Source organism: Aethalodelphis obliquidens, unplaced genomic scaffold (assembly GCF_003676395.1).
Source record: "Aethalodelphis obliquidens isolate GAN/ISIS:26980383/991018 unplaced genomic scaffold, ASM367639v1 scaffold30, whole genome shotgun sequence".
Lineage (NCBI taxonomy): Eukaryota > Metazoa > Chordata > Mammalia > Artiodactyla > Delphinidae > Aethalodelphis > Aethalodelphis obliquidens.
This window is the reverse complement of record NW_020837974.1, coordinates 21910916-21925643: the sequence shown is the minus strand read 5'-3', so window position 1 is coordinate 21925643 and position 14728 is coordinate 21910916. Positions and strand designations below refer to the sequence as shown.

The window sequence follows — 14728 nt, the reverse complement described above, 5'->3', positions numbered from 1 at the left end:
TGTGATATAACATGTCATGTAGCCTCTATAAAACTCATGGGAGAATGACAGTATAAAGGACAAATGATGTTAGTATTATTAAGAAGAGAATTTGATCTTCCAGATCCTATGAAAGTGTCTTGGGGATCCTCCTAAAAGAGTCTCTGGGACTGAGGCCGGTACTCTTGATATTCCTGTTTTACAGAAGAGGAAATAAGCTCAGAAATAAAGTACCTTACTCAAGTCCCTATACTGTAGCACAGACAGAGAAGCTCAGCCAACATTCCATCAGCTCCCCCAGTTTCCCAGCCTCTTCAGTTAGATGGGGAAATGTATCTATTTCTGGCCAAACAGCTGTAGGCAGAAATGACAGTGAGCTGTAGACAGATGTGATACTTATTTCCCAGCCCAAGCACAGAGCTGGCATATGACATCCCAGCCATCTCTTCCCTTGCCATGGTGACCAAGACAGTTCAGCACACGATACAGCACACGAGAGTGGAACCCCTATCAGCTTGGGTCCCTGAGGGACTGTATGGAGCAGAGCACCCTTGAGCCTAAAACCCATGTGGGACATGCAAGCAGTAAACTTTCATCAGATTATGCCAAACTTTGTAAATTCTAACTCCCTAATTTTACAGTTCAGCCCCCTGCCACCTTTACTGCAGTATTCTCACAGTTTACCTACTTCTGGGATTGCTCCCTCCAGTGTCTTCCACACTGCCACTGGATTGATTTTTTTAACACACATATAGCCCGTGTGAATATGCCATGTCCCTACTCAAAATTATTTAATAGTTCCCCTTCACCTACAAAATAAAATCCAAATTTAATAAGGCATACAAGGCTCTTCTGAATTTGGCCTCAATTACTGTCATTCTCCCGCTCTCATTCCACATCCCTCGGGCATACTGAAACATGTGCCATTCCCCAAGATGCCATGGCCTCTCATGCCTCTGTAGTTTTACACATACTGTTACCTGCGCTTGGAATGCTTCCTCTCTCTAGTCTCGGTCTTTTGAGCCCAGGTCAGATTTTACTTCTCACAGGACTCCTCTCCTGACTCCTTCAAGTTGACCTAGACCCTCTTTGTCCCTTCACACCTTCATTTATAGCACTAACATTTTGGGCACAGGTTTCACAACATTTTCTATTTGTTGTTCTATCTGTTTTCATACCATAAGGTCCTTAAGAACAAGGTCCACAAAAGGCACTCAAATTTACTGGAATGAAAAACTGGCAACATATAAACATATTTATTTTTCCTGAAGCAACATGCATCCAATCCTAGAGTTCGCCCTTAAGAAAAATTCAGATTACACATACTTCACTTTGAAGTCAGTGATGAGAGAATCAAGTTTGGAGGCCAAGATCTAGAAGACAAGTTTTGAGTTTCAGAAGTTCTCTGTGAATGATCCACATTCCATCTGGGAAAGCTGCTTCCTTGCTCATATGTCTAACTTGAAAACTACATAGTCTGGTTCTTCTTAGAAAATAGTTTGTATCTGTTTGGAAACCTTGAGTACCATTAAAGTGTGTTTTTAAAGGTTTTGTCCTGTTAAGCCTCTATTGTAATCTTTTGCTTAAGCAGCCTGAGTCAAAAGTACTAAATACTTGGAGATGTTCAGAACTTGGTGTTGAGTGAGTCAATTTAAGCATTGTATGCAAATAGTAAAGCTTCAAATCAGAAAAAGGAGGAGCTTAGGCCAAACTGCTTCAGAGGGAAGGAAAAACTGCTTCCAAATGGGTAAAAGGCTACAGGAAAAGATTTTTACCTGTTGCTTAACTTTTTATTATCTCTTTCTGCTACGCCACAGAATGGTTGTGAGCTGGAAACTTAGAAAAGCAAATGTTCTGATAAATTAAGCAATTCCGGTTCTTTGACAGGGAGGTTTAAAGTCAAGAGTTAATAAAGTGTTCGAGTACACCTTTTTTTTTGACTTGAAGGTAACCATGAAAGTTCAAGTTTCCAGCATCCTAAAAGGGCTTTACTTTAGAAGTGAAAAGACTCCAGATGAATTAAAAGGTTAGTCTGCCATAAGAAAACCAAAGTGGTGCTGGAAACATGTAAGAATGGTCTGAACTCTACCACTATGTTTGCACATCTTTCATTCTGACTCAAAATTATATTTATCTTTTTAAATGTATGGTCTTGAATGCTTATACTTCTATGGGGATTATACTACCACAGAGATAATTATTTGTATGATTGGGAAAGAATAGTTCTTTATGTGGCTTTCATCTTTAAAAGCCCAACTATTCAGCTGCCCTCAAGAAATCTTAACCAAGACTCATTGATCCAATGGCAATTTCCCAAGAAGAGAAGGTATTAAACAACCTCACTCTAGGTTTGCAAATCCTAGTCTATAGACCAAAGGTAAATGTCACAACCCCTGCATATCCCCTTTCAGAATATCTCCACACTCATCAGCAATTATCTATAAATAATGACTAGCCTCTGCACCAAGGGAAATGGACTCTGTCAGAAACCTGACGTCTACCTTTAGTAAGGTGGGTCTTGTGAATTTGTGCAAAGGATGAATGTCATGCATGTCATGAAACAGATTTTAGTAAGAAAAGAGATTTTTAATCCTGCAAAATATAGCCCTGAGTACAGGCTTTTTCCCTTTTCCAATGTGCCAAATAACACAGGTCACTACTTCTCAGGAGAGAAGATAGTATGAATGACAAAACCAAAATTTACAAAGTCTGAGAGTTTCTGGCTTGGAACATTAGATTCCACCTCAATCGGGAAACATCTTAGAGTTTCTCATCATGAAATCATGTCGAAACTTTGTATTAAATAAATGAAGGAAAAAAATGAAGGAGAAAAAAAATCTTGGGTTACATCACTGTCCCCATTTTGTTCTTTTTTAACCTAATCTTGACTAGATAACACAGAAAGATAACAGACTTGGAACCATCTTTATAGCAATTTTTAAAAACTACAATTTGAAACATTCAACAGTTTATGACAAGGAGCTATACCAGATGCATGGCCCTTTACGTTGAGGTAACTACAGAACAAAATCACTTGCAGAACAGAGGCTAACAACCAAATGTAGATAATGAAAGATGACAGCGTTAATATACACAGAAAGTGTCAAGGGAACACAGGTAATTAAGGCTTAAAAAAAAGAAAAGAAAAGAAAAGAAAAACTCAAGGAACCATAGACTACATCTGAAAGCAGCTTCCTTGGCTCCTATTATGCAATCAAGATTTCATTCTTATTCTGGGTTTTTGCTTAAAAAGAAAGTACCTCCCACAAGTTTATTTCATTTCTACCACTGCTCATTTTACTTCTCAAGACCCCCAGTACACTGAGTTATGACCAAAACAACAAAAAGTGAAATGAAATTTTAAATAAACCTTGCCTCAGAGTTTATCTTCATTTTAGGGCACACATCACACTGCACCTTTAAAGTAGCTAACAGCAAGAAGTAACGTATAGATCATTAGAATGCGACAGAGTCTTGGCCTTCCAGAACCTAGAACACATGCACAGGCATGTGTTCAAGAGACAGGGATGGCCTTTTCTCCCTCCCCAATGAACAAATGGAACCCCTAACTCCTACAATGGTGAGTTCCAACAGCAAAGAGTGAAAGGAACTAAAGATCAATCCAGATTTCAAGGAAATTCCTAAAAGTGAAAGAGGAAGCAACATTATTCATTTTTTATTATTTAAGAAAAGCCACCCCCACTAATGTCTACGATAATTTAAACTCTACACAACCAACTTATAGGCATTTTCACCATGAATGCACAAATATAAATCTGTCAATTTGCTTGAGTTAGGCAAGTTTTTAAAGTCACTCATATTTGGACCTGTCCTATTGTGTCCATCACCACAAAGTCTTCATGAAGGTGCCACATCACTGCACTAGAATTAGAGTCTCAGAACTTATAAACTTCAGCCATTCCTACACAACCTTTATGATCTTACATATCCATTTACCATCCCAACTACTGCTCCCCTAAGATTTTTCTTAAAAGCTTAAAAAAAATCACATCCACTTTAAATATCACCCTAAGCGACATCATCCATGAAGTCATAGGTCTAATATGCTAGTTATGTTTTCATTAATACACATTAAAATATAGAATAAGCGAAAAGTATTCATCCAGCAAAAATCATCTCACGTACCATCAATAGTATAAAAAACACACCCTTGCATGCTCATTTCAGCAGCACATATACTAAGAATGTAACCAAAGCCACACTTCGGGAAAGTGATTTAGTCCCAAATCCTTTGTCGCAGCTAAGGAAACACTTAAAAGAGGGGCTATAGCTTGCCCAAGGACACACAGAACTGGTGGCAGAGTCTAGACTAGAATCTAGTACTTAGTCCAATGGTGGTCCACTAGAATAGAATCTCCAGATGGGTAAGCTACAAGGAGAATTAGACCTGGCCTTCGGGGACTTCCCCAAAAAGTGAACCTCAAGCAGTTGGTAAGCCCTTTGCCAGTGGATCCAGGTTTTTCATTTTCTCCGAGAAGCAACTATAACATGATACTTGCCAGCTGACTCTCAAAGATTGTCTGGACCGACTGAAATAAATCTGTTGTTTCCTTCCCAAAGTCTCATGCGGTTTTGCCCAACTCATTGAACCTCAAGGCATACTGCCAATGATAAAAATGTCTCCTGGATCAGTTTCCCATTTTCTTTTTTTTTTTGCGGTACACGGGCCTCTCACTGTTGTGGCCTCTCCCGTTGCGGAGCACAGGCTCCGGACGCGCAGGCTCAGCGGCCATGGCTCACGGGCCCAGCCGCTCCGCGGCATGTGGGATCTTCCCGGACCGGGGCACGAACCCGCGTCCCCTGCATCGGCAGGCGGACTCTCAACCACTGCGCCACCAGGGAAGCCCAGTTTCCCATTTTTTGATCCAACAATATTCTAGCCACTGAGCCCCTGTCCCCGTTGCTAGATTCATGCATGCTCTATATGGTTTCAGGAGGAAGATTTTCCATCTCTGGGTTTTAGGCCAGCTTTGGAAACAGGCTGGAAGTTTCCATTACAGAGTTACTCCTGTATTTCCCAGATACCCGGAGCAGGTTTTATTTTCGAGTGATAGATAACTTGTGTCTACTGTGTGCCTAGCAATGTTTTATACACTGTCCCATACTTCCCATATAAAAGAAGGTAAAATGATATAGTTCCTGGCCCTTTGGGAGCTGCCAATCCCTGTCAGCTTAGCTATATATGCATGTAGCTAATAATAACTAATGTTATTAAATGTTTATCTATATGCCAGGCAATGTGCCATGTCCTGCAAATGTACTGTCTTACTGACTCCTCACAACTACTTACTGTTATTATCCTCTCTTAATACATGAAAGAAACAAGGCTTAGAGATGTTAAGTGGCTCATCCAAGGTCAAGTGGCAAGCCGACGGTAAAGTTCAAATGCAAACCCAGACTCCAGGCTGAAGCTCTTAACCAGCGCACTATGAACACCTGAATCTTTGAAGTCACACTGAAAGGAAACGTGATTTCTGTATATCTGATTTCCTATAAGTGAGCTCCTTTCTTGCATTAGGGAGCTGTAGAGGTAGTGCACCTGTTAAATTCAATATATAACACATTCTAGGAGTGCCATTTCATACTGATTGAGGGAAGAGTTTGCTCCTTGTAATCTGAAGCTATGCAATTTGCACTCTCTTGACACACCCCCCAAAAAAACCTCCATCAAATTAACAGTAAATGCATAGTTACTTATCACCTAAATCAACTTTAGGTAACCTTATTCCTACTTATGGGATGCAAAACTGGAGTATTAATGTGATGTAATACAAAATATATTTGGTCTTTGTCCCCAGTTCCTACCAGAGCTCCTAAAACCCTTGAAATTTCCTTACTGATAGGCTCCTTTGTTTTTCATAAGGAGCAGGGTTTGGACCACATCTGAGTTTATGCTAAGAGGTGACTCAGGGTGGGCCCTTTTGATAGTTTTAAGAGAGATGCTGGCCACACTAGAAAGACCAGGCACATGACTGGAACTTTCAGGCCCACCTCCAGCCCATAAGGAAGGGAAGGGTAGTTGAAGTTTCATCACCAAAGGCCAATGCTTTTATCAATTTTGCCTACACAAAGGAACCTCAACTGAAATTGAAACAAGGCTAGGGGAGCTTCAGGGTTGGTGAACACATTGATGTGCTGGGAGGCTGGCATGCTCAGAGGGGACACGGAAGCTCTGTGCCCCCAATTCAAATCTTGCCCTATACATCTCTTCCATCTGGCTGTTCCTGAGTTATAACCTTTATAATGTAACTGTATTCATAAATATCATGTTTTATCAGCTCTATGAGTCATATGTTCTAGCAAATTATCGAACCTGGGGGAGGGTGGTCGTGGGAAATTTGTACTCTGCCAGGCAGAAGTGCAGGTAGGTAACTTGAGACCTGATACTTGGGGCTGGCACCTGAAGTGGGGCAATCTTGTGAGACTGAGTCATTAGCCTATGGGGTCTGCACAAACTCCAGGCAGTTTGTGTCAGAAGTGAATTGTTGGACACTCAGTGATGTCAGAGAATTGTTGCAGGAATGTCATAATTAACCTCAGAAAAAGAGGTCCACATTACAACCAACTTAACTGATGCTTACAAGGCACCTCCGTACTTGATCTAATCATTAAATCTATAGCTGTCACCAATTCAGAGTAGTGCTTGCTGTTTTCAGCACTAGAAGGAAATTTGGGCTTCTGTCAGATCCACAAGTACCTGGTAGAATAAAATTTCTTATACATGACTAAAGAATTAATTTGACCTGCTAAAGAGACCAGGGAATGTTGTAGAAATATGGAGTCAAAATGTATTTTCTTTAATTAATCATTTTAGTTGTGATTTATTTCCCATTTATTATAGTCCCTATAAAAGAATCATGAATTACCTCAATAGTTTATATGTAACTGTTCCCTTTGGATAACAGACATTGTTAAATGACAATCACCACCACCTAGTATTATGTACTTTAACTCAAACTCTAACAGACCCAGGGACATTACGTTCCCTCTTGTTTACCAACTTCTTATTTGTCAAAAGCAAAAGTCAAAAGAGCGATCTCAAAAAAGTTAGGCCAGTACTCCATAAGCAGTCAATCATGACCAACTAGTCAATCTTGAAGATCAATCTGGTCAAACCGGATACTGCATCCCTGCACTCAACCCTCCCCATCAGGAATACACTTTCCAGTCAGGGGAGAGAGTACTGTGGTCAGGGTCCCGGTCAGGGCCAATGAATTACTCAACTCCATAGGTCCCCCTCCCCCTCCCTGTGAATGGCGTTCCCTGGCACTGGGCAATCTTGTGGGCCTGCTCCTTCCTGACCCACTCTTCCCCCATCAAGTGCCATTGTCAGCAATTTCCACCCTTCCCCAGCTGGACCATCAATGGGCATTTCTCTTCACCCCGTACACACAGCCCACAATATCACCACCACCACCCTGCCCCGCAAAGGCCGGCTCCCTTACATGTTCTCCTCCCCACAATGGAACCCACCTATCTAAATGTCTCTAGAAAGGTCTTTAGACTTTTCTCTTTCATAAAATGTTAGTAAACCCCCAAGCAAAATTCTCCTACCATAGACATCAGCTATAACCAACTGTTTTGAGTAAATGACTAGACAAGTGACGAGTTATTTCAAAGATAAACTAATTTACTAGGAGAAAAAGAACCACAGAAACATTCTTTAAAATGAACACAGAACATTCACTACACATCACTCCTCACTTTTGAATTACACTCACTTAGAATAAAGAAAATATCACTACAACTGGGGAAAATGCCTCCTTTGAGGACCTGGAACTTCTAGCATGTCCACAATCCTGCCACCTAGAACCCATGCTGCCAGGGTCCCAGCACCCTCACTGCAGTGGTATTCCTCGCCTTCCCTTCCTATTTAAAGAGGAGTCACTAGGTAGTCATCAAGTAGATATAAAGTAAATGCTTAACTGAAAACAAATTTGCTTCACAGATTTTTTAGAAAAAAGAATATGGTGATTGTAGTTATTCCCACAGAGACATTCTAAAGCTTTTCTGTCAGTGGGTATACCTGGATTTTCCTTTTCAGATTCCAGGGCAGGTCACTGGAAATGGGAATATTCAGGTCAGCATTTTTTTTTTTTTTTTTTGGCGGTACGCAGGCCTCTCACTGTTGTGGCCTCTCCCGGTGCGGCGCACAGGCTCCGGACGCGCAGGCTCAGCAGCCATGGCTCACAGGCCCAGCTGCTCCGCGGCATGTGGGATCCTCCCGGATCGGGGCACGAACCCGTGTCCCCTGCATCTGCAGGCAGACTCTCAACCACTGCGCCACCAGGGAAGCCCGAGGTCAGCATTTTGCACAGGCATTCTGGACAGCATGCCACTAGCTTATCTTAAGAACTTAGAGTGATAAAGCCTCCACTTCTGTTTGAAAGTACTATCATCACTTTCAGAAATATTCTGAGGAGGAAAGGCCAGCTACTTACTAGTACTATTACCATCAATAACTTCACATATGTTTCAAAACTGGTTATAAGGATTTTTCTCTGAAAGAACAGTAGTGTGTGACAAAATGTTTGAGTAAAGAGCCAGTAATATAAAAGACCAAACACCAAGGATTCAATTAAACTCAAACTCCATTGAGTGCCTACAATGTCATATTTGAGGCAATGTAGTAAATGAGAAAACAAAATTAGTGCAGAGAAAGTCCTATTCTAGTCCTGTAGCTGCCAGTACCTTGCTCTGTAACTTTAAGCAAGTTTACTAACCTTTCTAGATTTCCATTTACCTACTGCTTTTTGATCTGTTTTCAGCCTCAAAACATTTTGACTGAAATCTTACGGGGAAACCCAATAGAACAGAATATCAAGGTACCTTCTGCAGAGTGAAGCATGGTGGGGGGGGCGGGGCAGTGAAGTAGAAGGAAGACAGTGAGATGAGGGGGCATACGCCAGAAATGATCCCTGAGAGGGCTCCACATAGCCCAGTTTGAAAGACTATCATGCCAGATATTCTAAGGTTCTTTGAGGATCTTCTTCCTGCTTCTTCCTTAACTGGAGAAAGAATTAAATGCATTCAATATAGTAAATGCTATGACTTGAGTCTTATTCAGAATCAAAATTACAGGTCACACACCAACCCACTTTAGGCAAACACTGCAGAATCCAAACCCTTCATCAACCAACAAGAGCTAAAAGCTATAAACAAACCCGGCGGTCTTGATATGGTGGAAGCAATCTACTACTAAAATAAGGAAAGCAAGTTTTTCCAACACACTGTGTCCTAGACTGACCAGCAGAGATTAGGGCAAAAATGAGAAGTCCTACACTATGCAGTGATGCTATCCAAGATCCTTGATCAGTCATCATATATCTGGTCTGGATCTCCAGGCCTCAGTGACAGAATTATTTCCAGTCCCCAGGTCCTGAGGCTGAGCCCTCCAGCAGAGCAGGGAGAACAGGAACATGGATTATGCTTCCCAGCACTATGCAACCTAAGCTTCCATGATGCAATTCAGCCTGAAACCCACCAACACAGCACGAGTCAAAGGACACTCCTGAGCAAGGACAAGCCATCGGGAAGTCAGGAGTCGTCAACATGATGCCTACTTTTTCGTGTAATCAGGTTGGTATCAGGGCACTGGCCATAGATGGCTTACTTTGCTACAAGGGCTAATCACCACCTCAAGATTCCTTGACTGAGCTTCCCTACTCTGATGTCTGGTATTTAAATAGTTTCATTTGCACACATCTTAAAGAAGAGGATTTGGCATTTCCCTCCTCCCATTTTCTCCTTTCTACATATCACAACTTCAAAGAATTAGAGTTTGAGCCACTTCCACTAAATTAATATGTTAAGTTCTTATTTGTAATCATTCACTAATCATTCACCTAGAAAAACAGATACAAGAACTAGTAAAACTAGATTTTAATTGAAAGACACTAACTGAATAAAACACCCTGGTCCATTGTGCAGAGAGCTTCAGAACACTGTTCCAACATTTAGGGAGAATTGATCCTGGTTCACTGGTATCAACATCTGTAAATAGACACAAAGAGGTAACTGTAAGTTATCAAGAACTGGGGAAATAGGAGTCACCACATAATTACCATTGTTTCAATCTGAGTTACCACATCTTCATCTTAAAACAACTGGCAGCCAGTGTACAATTAACTGTCCTTACTGTAAAGATATCAAAACAGTAGCAAAATCAGATTAATTTTAAGTCATCTAATGCAATGCATAACACCCACAACTCCAAAAGTAAGTGGAATCAACTCTTCTTTAAGAAGAGTTTGTCCAAAAGCCCTGGGAGTTTGAGAAACAAATCCACTAGTACCCTAGATTAAAAGGCCAGTTCAGGGGACTTCCCTGATGGCGCAGTGGTTAAGATGCCGTGCTCCCAATGCAGGGGGCCCGGGTTCAATTCCCTGATTAGGGAACTAGATCTCACATGTGTGTGACAACTAAGAGCTCGCATGCTGCAACGAAGGAGCCCGCGTGCCATAACAAAGGAGCCCACCTGGCGCAACCAAATAAATAGATGAATATTTTTAAATAAATAAATAAATAAATAAAAGGCCAGTTCAGCTCTGAGAATCTAAATTCATTTAGATTTGTGGATTCTTTCCCCAAACACAATTAGTGGCCAACGTAGGAGTTGATGGCTTCTCCCTGTATTCAAGTCCCCTCCTGCCCATCCGCCCCTTTCACAAATTAGAAAAGAGCCACCAGCCTCCAAATTGGCTGATGAAATTTCAGCCTACAGGATACTTTCATATTTGAGTTATAATAACTATTAAAATGAAGATGAACAGTGGACAGCTTAATAACAGCATTTAAAATCCAGCATTAGGATACAGAGGCCAAAATTCTTCAACCTAGGTCAAAATCATATACATATTATATATATTTTTTTTCAATTCTCAGTTTCTTAGAGTTACTCTGCAGTATAAAGGGTGGAGTCTATTGTTTGCCTGGTCCTAGCTGTTCACTTGCTTGCTAACTAAAAGACTTCCTATTTGCACTCAAGTTGGGATTCAGTAAGTCAGTACAGGCTCAACTCCATCCCCTTCATTACCCCAGGACTGCCCAGGAAACTATTCAAGTTATTTTTGATAATCTATCTACCCATGCTAGTAAATTACTAGAACCTAAAATAGGTGACAAGTCCAAAATTTCTGATTCATTTTTCCCAAACACTAAAAGGTTTTACTTAGCATTTCTGATACTAACTTTACTACAAATAGCCTCAGCAATATTTTAAGTCTCTCAACTGCCTGGCTCAAAGGGCCAATTCACTCAAAGAACACACTAGTCACTGTTGTGGTGTTCAAAAGAAGAAAACAGCATATTCTTTCTGTTGGCCGACTGTGTCATGGCTCAAGAGGGCCAAATCAAAAAGGAGTCCTGATTGGGCCTCTCAAGTGGACAATCTGGTCAAGGTGAGGCTGAAAAGCAGCTGACTGCTGGAGATGAATGGCCCCAACAGAAGGCAAAAGTAGGTTACATCACTTGGTTACATGCCAGCCCAAAGATGTCCACAGAGTGGGATTATGCCCACAATGGTCATTTATCTAATGTAATCCGCTGAGTGTGGATTACATTGGATAAATGTAAACTTTTAGCACCAACCTACACCTCAGCTGAGTGTTATTAGTCACCAGGTGGATCAGACAAGAGTGGAAATATTGCAACATAAAACCCGCCTCCCTACAAAAAATAACTTCAAACTTAGATCCTAATGGTCATCTTTGTAGACCAACAGGGGCATATTATTATCACTTGCCCAACCTTCAGCCCCAAATTCACAGCTGGAAGCAAAGGAGGATTCATATACTAGAACACATTTGGGGTACTCATTATGCAATTTTTAAAAGTGTATAAGGCAAAATCCTGTAAGGAAAAAGGCAATCTCTCAGTTGAACATCCTGCTGAATTCTTAACACATGGCTTGAGATTCATCTGCCAGAAAAGACCCAGATGACCATTGCCTCCTCCTCTCCCACTCTCAGCAGGGTGACTTTTTTTTTCCTATGACAGTCCAAGAGTACCCTCAAAGTAGCGTGTGGTGAGACTCTAGGAAAGGCAACAGAATTAAAAAGGAACATGATTTTCTATTTCCTTCTCCTTCTTCCTCTTATTTTGCCTACCTATTCTGAGCCTGGCCTCCACCTCTCTGACCTAGACTCTTCTCACTCTCCTCTTTGCTCACTAGACTCTGCTATTACTGCCTCCCTACAGCCCAGCCTCCTCCACCTCCCCTTTTTCCCTACTCCCTGGAACTTGCCAAACTCACTCTAGCCCAGTTTCTGCACTAGCTAGTCCCTAAACCTGGAAGGCTCCTCCCATACCTTTGCATGGCTGGCTCCTTTTTATTTAAAGCTCAGCTTACGTGTCACCTCCTCAGAAAGGTCTAGACCGAATCCCAGCCAGACACTTTCTATCACAACACTCTTATTTTCTTCAGCACTTATGGAAGTCCGATTTGCTAATTTATCTGTCCTCACCCCACAGTCCGAGGTAAGCGCCATGAGAGCGTGGACCTTACTGCTATGTTCACCTTTGTATGCCCACTGCCCGAAATACTGGCTAGCAATTAGTAGCCGGTCAATAAATGTTTGTTGAATGAATGAATGAATTTTGGACTTTTTATTCAATGATTCCCAATCAGCTAAGGTGAGAACAGCAGTCATTTTTTTCTTTTGTTGCGTTTCTGTGAAACATCTAAACATGCTGTTACTTGTACAATCAAAGCATTAAATATTCTGTTTTATCAGGCTTGAAAGCCCTGATGAGTAGGATGGAACCCGTTGTGATAATTCTTCTAGCAATATGCACATAAACTCAGTTACAGAGGAACAGGATTTACGGACACTTTCTATTCAAAGGATCCCTAAAATTTGGGCACCATCTCTTAAAGTTCTTTAGAAAACACAGTGCCAGACTCAACAGAGGATTTCCAAAGAAAATATCAACACCAAGCTAGGAATCATTACACTTCACTCTGAAATCTCTACAACAGGCTAAAGTAGCACTACTTTTTTTTTTTTTCCTTAAACCAACAGAACATCAACAAAGAGACCTTCTTTTCCGATCATTCTTTGCTTTCTTCAAATAATTTTTTTCTCAAATAATTTTTTCATAGCCGTTACTGATTTGTATTCTTCCTTAAAACAAAACTAAGCAAATCACATTGTCTCGTTTAAGACCACCTATACACAAAGAATAAACTAAATAAATAAGATGGGAATCAGCACAAGCCAAATGTGTTCACTGAAGACTTGTGTGCCAGACACGCAAATGGAGAAGATAAAAGAGCTATTGTCCAATTGGAGAAACAAAAAAGTAATATGGGGTTTTCTGTTCTCCAAAGTGCATCATGAAGTGTGGGTGGAGAGAAACACAGAAATCCAGAATTAGCCTAACATCAAATCACTTTGGAAAGAGTTGACAACATTTAAATTCCTCACACACAAAGTATTTAGAGCAAGAGACCTTGATTCCTAGGCTATGATGCCATTTAGGAATCCTTGCAAGGGCTTTGGAATTCCAGTATTCATAGAAGAAAACGCTCATCTTAATCGGGAGCGACCAGGCATTGAGAGGTACTCCCAAAGACACACAGCTTGTAACTGAAGTATTACAAAGCTTGCAGTTAAGATCTGGGATGGAGGTGGAACACCAAATTCAAAAGAGGTAACCAAGATACCAAGTGCAATAAAGAAAAAAAAAACAAACAACAGCAAAACCCACCACGATTACCACCTAGCCACGGAGAACTAAAGTGGAAAGGAGGGGTATGCAAGGGAGAGGATGGGGGGTGAGGGGGTAACGGAAAAACACAATACATTTGTCACCCTGTCCCACTTCCTATACAGGATACAGGCAAAGCTTCCAGCCCCATTACCTCAGGCACAGATGGTTATCGTTTATAGCAAAGGTGCATAGGAAGGCCTCCAGGTCTGAGCCCCTTAATTCCAGGGCTGTTAATGATTAAAGAGAAAGATGGGGGTGGGGAGGGAAATGAGGGCGGAGGGAGCTGGAGATTCACCCACCACCTCTCGCTTGGGCTCCTACCTCACGGCGCTTACAAGGGGCAGAGGACCAGAGTCTGCACTCCCTTCAGGGCAGCTCCGGCCCCCAGAACCCCAGGCCCTGGATTGAGGGGTGCTGGCGGTAGGGAGGAGGGACAGTAGGTAAGTTTTCTGAGCCCTGCGGCTGACACGCCACAGGCTCCCCTCACAGCCTCCTCTCTTCCAGCGGGACCAGTCCAGACAAGGCGCCGATTTCCACTCCTCCCCTTCCACCCCCCCCTTTCTCGAAGGTACCCAACCCCCGCCCCTTCATCTCCCAATGCCTCCCCTTTTCCTCAACCCCCCCGCCTCAAACTCACAGCTGCTCCAGAGGTTCCTCCAGTCAAACCCTTTCTGGAAACGACGGCGGCCCGGCGGGTCCAAAACACCTACCATCCCCGCTCGCGTTTCCAGGCTCCCCACCCCCGCCGCCGCCGCCCCCGCCGCCGCCGCCTCTTCTTCCACCACTGCCGCCGCCTCCTCTTCATCTGCGGCCCACCGGCGGGGGCCGCCCCGAAGCCCCGCCCTCTCCATCGCCTCCTGCATCATCACTTCCGGTAACCCCGCAAGCCGCCCGCTCCAGGACGCGGAATAGGAGGAGGGCGGGTAGGGAAAGAGTGGCAGTTTGCGTCACGACGTACGCAAAGACGTACGAAGCCGTCGCCAAGTAAGGGCAAAGACCTAGCGACGCGGAGGGA

General features: G+C 42.4%; 1 protein-coding gene across 7 annotated transcripts in view; it reads right to left on the bottom strand.

Moving 5' to 3' along the window:
- DCUN1D3 (defective in cullin neddylation 1 domain containing 3) overlaps positions 1 to 14728 on the bottom strand; it is a 35200-nt gene that overhangs the window by 20197 nt on the left and 275 nt on the right. Inside the window, exons 1-3 of one of the 7 annotated variants that reach the window (XM_027126695.1) lie at positions 14351 to 14592; positions 9902 to 9993; positions 8830 to 9008 (exon numbers count right to left, since the gene is read on the bottom strand). The exons of 1 other annotated variant lie outside the window; for it this stretch is intronic. The gene's annotated coding sequence lies outside the window, so the exon portion shown is untranslated. Of the gene's footprint in view, positions 1 to 8829; positions 9009 to 9901; positions 9994 to 14034; positions 14205 to 14350; positions 14593 to 14728 lie in introns of those variants that run through there. 5 more of the 7 variants (XM_027126694.1, XM_027126697.1, XM_027126698.1 and 2 more) reach the window with 5 other exon arrangements.